This window comes from Schistocerca piceifrons, unplaced genomic scaffold (genome assembly GCF_021461385.2).
Source record: "Schistocerca piceifrons isolate TAMUIC-IGC-003096 unplaced genomic scaffold, iqSchPice1.1 HiC_scaffold_304, whole genome shotgun sequence".
NCBI classification, from domain to species: domain Eukaryota; kingdom Metazoa; phylum Arthropoda; class Insecta; order Orthoptera; family Acrididae; genus Schistocerca; species Schistocerca piceifrons.
In genome coordinates this window covers 32,501-37,500 of record NW_025728520.1, presented here as the reverse complement: position 1 = coordinate 37,500, position 5,000 = coordinate 32,501, and the positions used below count along the sequence as shown (strand labels likewise).

General features: G+C 53.8%; 1 non-coding gene across 1 annotated transcript in view; it reads right to left on the bottom strand.

Moving 5' to 3' along the window:
- LOC124744696 overlaps window positions 1-1,605 on the bottom strand; it is a 1,909-nt gene extending 304 nt beyond the window's left edge. The window contains exon 1 of the ribosomal RNA XR_007010840.1: window positions 1-1,605. This exon is cut by the window's left edge and continues 304 nt beyond it. This is a non-coding gene — a ribosomal RNA (small subunit ribosomal RNA).
- Between the last annotated feature and the right edge of the window lie 3,395 nt (window positions 1,606-5,000).

The following is a 5,000-nucleotide window of genomic DNA, read 5'->3' as shown; positions in this document are numbered from 1 at the left end:
CCTAGGAAGACACGCTGATTCCTTCAGTGTAGCGCGCGTGCGGCCCAGAACATCTAAGGGCATCACAGACCTGTTATTGCTCAATCTCGTGCGGCTAGAAGCCGCCTGTCCCTCTAAGAAGAAAAGTAATCGCTGACAGCACGAAGGATGTCACGCGACTAGTTAGCAGGCTAGAGTCTCGTTCGTTATCGGAATTAACCAGACAAATCGCTCCACCAACTAAGAACGGCCATGCACCACCACCCACCGAATCAAGAAAGAGCTATCAATCTGTCAATCCTTCCGGTGTCCGGGCCTGGTGAGGTTTCCCGTGTTGAGTCAAATTAAGCCGCAGGCTCCACTCCTGGTGGTGCCCTTCCGTCAATTCCTTTAAGTTTCAGCTTTGCAACCATACTTCCCCCGGAACCCAAAAGCTTTGGTTTCCCGGAGGCTGCCCGCCGAGTCATCGGAGGAACTGCGGCGGATCGCTGGCTGGCATCGTTTATGGTTAGAACTAGGGCGGTATCTGATCGCCTTCGAACCTCTAACTTTCGTTCTTGATTAATGAAAACATACTTGGCAAATGCTTTCGCTTCTGTTCGTCTTGCGACGATCCAAGAATTTCACCTCTAACGTCGCAATACGAATGCCCCCGCCTGTCCCTATTAATCATTACCTCGGGTTCCGAAAACCAACAAAATAGAACCGAGGTCCTATTCCATTATTCCATGCACACAGTATTCAGGCGGGCTTGCCTGCTTTAAGCACTCTAATTTGTTCAAAGTAAACGTGCCGGCCCACCGAGACACTCAATAAAGAGCACCCTGGTAGGATTTCAACGGGGTCCGCCTCGGGACGCACGAGCACGCACGAGGCGGTCGCACGCCTTCAGCTCGCCCCACCGGCAGGACGTCCCACGATACATGCCAGTTAAACACCGACGGGCGGTGAACCAACAGCGTGGGACACAAATCCAACTACGAGCTTTTTAACCGCAACAACTTTAATATACGCTATTGGAGCTGGAATTACCGCGGCTGCTGGCACCAGACTTGCCCTCCAATAGATACTCGTTAAAGGATTTAAAGTGTACTCATTCCGATTACGGGGCCTCGGATGAGTCCCGTATCGTTATTTTTCGTCACTACCTCCCCGTGCCGGGAGTGGGTAATTTGCGCGCCTGCTGCCTTCCTTGGATGTGGTAGCCGTTTCTCAGGCTCCCTCTCCGGAATCGAACCCTGATTCCCCGTTACCCGTTACAACCATGGTAGGCGCAGAACCTACCATCGACAGTTGATAAGGCAGACATTTGAAAGATGCGTCGCCGGTACGAGGACCGTGCGATCAGCCCAAAGTTATTCAGAGTCACCAAGGCAAACGGACCGGACGAGCCGACCGATTGGTTTTGATCTAATAAAAGCGTCCCTTCCATCTCTGGTCGGGACTCTGTTTGCATGTATTAGCTCTAGAATTACCACAGTTATCCAAGTAACGTGGGTACGATCTAAGGAACCATAACTGATTTAATGAGCCATTCGCGGTTTCACCTTAATGCGGCTTGTACTGAGACATGCATGGCTTAATCTTTGAGACAAGCATATGACTACTGGCAGGATCAACCAGGGAGCTGCGTCAACTAGAGCTGAGCAGCCGGCCGCCCGGGAGTGTGTCCCGGGGGCCCGCGCGAACACGCAAGCGTCCGCTCAATCATTCTGCAAACAGGAGGAGGCTGAGCTCCCCTGCACAATACACCTCGAAACCCTCTCAGGTCCCGGCGGCGCGCAGCGCCGTCCCAAGTACTTGGTCGGGTTCGAGAGAGGCGCAATCGCCCGGAGTTAGGCGAGTAGACGCTTTCGGTGCGACCACCCGTGCTCCCAACTGAGCTTGCCGCTGCCGACAGAGGCCCGGGAGCGTGCTGTCGTGGCATTGCCGGCGGGAGACAACACGCGCCACCTACGGTGACCGGCAGCTCCAACGCCAGCGCCACAGAAGGACAAAAGCCCCACTTGGGTGCCGAAGCGAACTCTCCCAGCACAGCGCACGCGCCAACACATCCGCACAGCTGCGATACAAACCACCAGCGAGAACCGCTGGGGCGACCGAGCAGCAGACGGCGTCGCGGCGCCGAGCGCCGGGCGGCGGCGCATCCTCAACGCACACAGTCCTCAATCGGACCAGCACACTGAAGATGTCCACCGCGCTTCGCACCGGGCCCGCGAGGACCTACTTTGGCCGCACGGCGCCGCGCGCAGGGTGCGCCGGCGCGCAGCTGCGACGCCTGCCGCGTCCGTCGGCCGGCGCGCCTGCCACTGGCCGCCCCCACCAGCCGGCTGTAGCGCGTGCGCCCACGCACCGCGCGGCCAGCACGCCGGGAGGCGCCCCCTCACCGGCCGGGGACGGTCCCACCCAGCCACCGCCGCGTATCGCTTCACACCCAGATGCCGTTCAGTTTCGTCGGCATGGTGGGTATCGCTGGAACAACCGGTTAGTACCTCAACCTATCGTCGCCATCACCGATTCACCCCTAGCGAGAACAACCGCACCACAACAGGTTACCATTTGTTCATTTGCGTAACTTCACCAGAAAACGCAGGCGTCCATCGCCATTTGCAACTTCAACGATTATTGCATGCCTGTGTCAGGTGTCACGCCACACTACGTCTGCCCACATACACGCAACAAAATGTGCACGCCTAGACAATACGTGGAAGGTGGCCCCCGTACGTATGCGATGTCCATTGCTCGAACGACTGTCAACCGGCCTCTGTAGCATGTCGCAGATATGGAACGCGGTGCACCATGCCATCACGGTGTGTGAGGAGAGACGACTAGGTCCGAATACATCAACAGACAGCTCATGCTGATCGCCATCCACGGCGTCCGTTCCTCCCACACGTCTCTATGGCGTACCACACTGCAATCCAGCTCTCATAGGGAGACGACACGTAGCTGCGTGCACAATATTTGCACTGTATGGTCCGCCGTTTTTGGGCGCAGTCGTTGTGCGGTCACACATGTGCCACGATGTATCATTCAGTACATAAGGACGAATGTGCAGTACAGATTGTGGTTCACGCGTACGACATCAGCGGACAGTTGACACAGGCCGCACCACAACGTAGCCTGAGTACGTCGCATGCGAAGGGCATTGAACATGCAAACTTCTCACCAACCAGCTTGCGAAGGCAGGGGGCAAGGTGGGGACGTGGGGAGGGGCGGCATGTACGTCCTGCTGCCATCCACATTACAGTGTACAGCAGGAGCATGTGGAAAGTGAGCAAGACTTGCAAGGTGTTTAACATGAAGCGATACACAGGGGTGCGGGCAGTGCGAGTAGCGAACTATATTGCGAGGGTTGCGGGTGGGCAACACTACAGTAATTGAACGAGTCGTATAACAATTACAGAGCAGGTTTAGGCGACAACGTGGGTTACGTTAAGGCGACAACATGGGTTAGGTTAAGGCACAACATGGGTTAGGTTAAGGCACAACATGGGTTAGGTTAAGGCACAACATGGGTTAGGTTAAGGCACAACATGGGTTAGGTTAAGGCACAACATGGGTTAGGTTAAGGCACAACATGGGTTAGGTTAAGGCACAACATGGGTTAGGTTAAGGCACAACATGGGTTAGGTTGAGGCACAACATGGGTTAGGTTGAGGCACAACATGGGTTAGGTTGAGGCACAACATGGGTTAGGTTGAGGCACAACATGGGTTAGGTTGAGGCACAACATGGGTTAGGTTAAGGTACAACATGGGTTAGGTTAAGGTACAACATGGGTTAGGTTAAGGTACAACATGGGTTAGGTTAAGGTACAACATGGGTTAGGTTAAGGTACAACATGGGTTAGGTTAAGGTACAACATAGGTTAGGTTAAGGTACAACATAGGTTAGGTTAAGGTACAACATAGGTTAGGTTAAGGTACAACATAGGTTAGGTTAAGGTACAACATAGGTTAGGTTAAGGTACAACATAGGTTAGGTTAAGGTACAACATAGGTTAGGTTAAGGTACAACATAGGTTAGGTTAGGTTAGGTTAGGTTACACGTTGTTGTACGGAAAGGTGTAGGGGGGGGGGGGGCGGGGGCGGCAGGTTCGTTGATAGTGATTATAGTAAGTGAATGCTTGTGACATGATCAGATTTGTCACGTCAGGATGCACCTTTGGCTTATTAGAGGCGGCGCTCCAATTCTATGCTTGTGTGAGACCTGTGTCTTTGACTCATGTCATTGTTTGTGCGCTGTGACAGGAGGTACTATTGTGATGTTGGGTGCACCGTTGTATAGGACATGTGTGGGTGTTGGTGCCTGGTCTGCGCAATGGTGGATGTCGAAAGGCTGGGATATTGTATTTTCCGCACGGACCTCCTGGTCTGGTTGTGATAGTGTGGATTGTGTAATGTGGCGGAGAAGATGCACTGGATGTTGTTCCATGCTGGTGCTTACATATTGTATGTGCGCCTGTTAGAAGCAGAGAGTGGTGCGTGATCAGAGTGTCTGGCTGACGTGTGGTTCCCATTTTGGGCAGACTCTTTCAGCATGTATACGGACAGTTGTGTATATTTGCTGTAGTTTGATGGCTCTGCATTGATTACTAATCAGCGCCGTGTGTACGGGTAATCTGGTTCCAGTCCAAAATGTTCCATCTGTGTACATTAGTGACAAAGACTCCCCCCATGCAGTGGGGCTCGGTCTGTTATAACTCTTCCGCGTAATATATTTGCCCCACGTTTTTGCGACTGCGAGTGCGAGTGCAACGCGCATGGGGACCGACATGCTGATGGCTCGGTATCGGACGCCGTACAGTGAGCAACGCGATCGCGTCTCTCGCTCGTAAGTGGTACAGGTCGCGGCTCATGTATACGGACAGCGGGAATGTCGCATATTGGAAATAACTCTTCATGAAACGCAAGTTATAGGGGTGGATTGCACTTTACGAGTGCGGGAAACGTCCGCCGTTCATCCGCTGGAGGTGCGAGTTTGGCGGTTGGGGTGGTGCACGAACGGGTGCGGGTGGC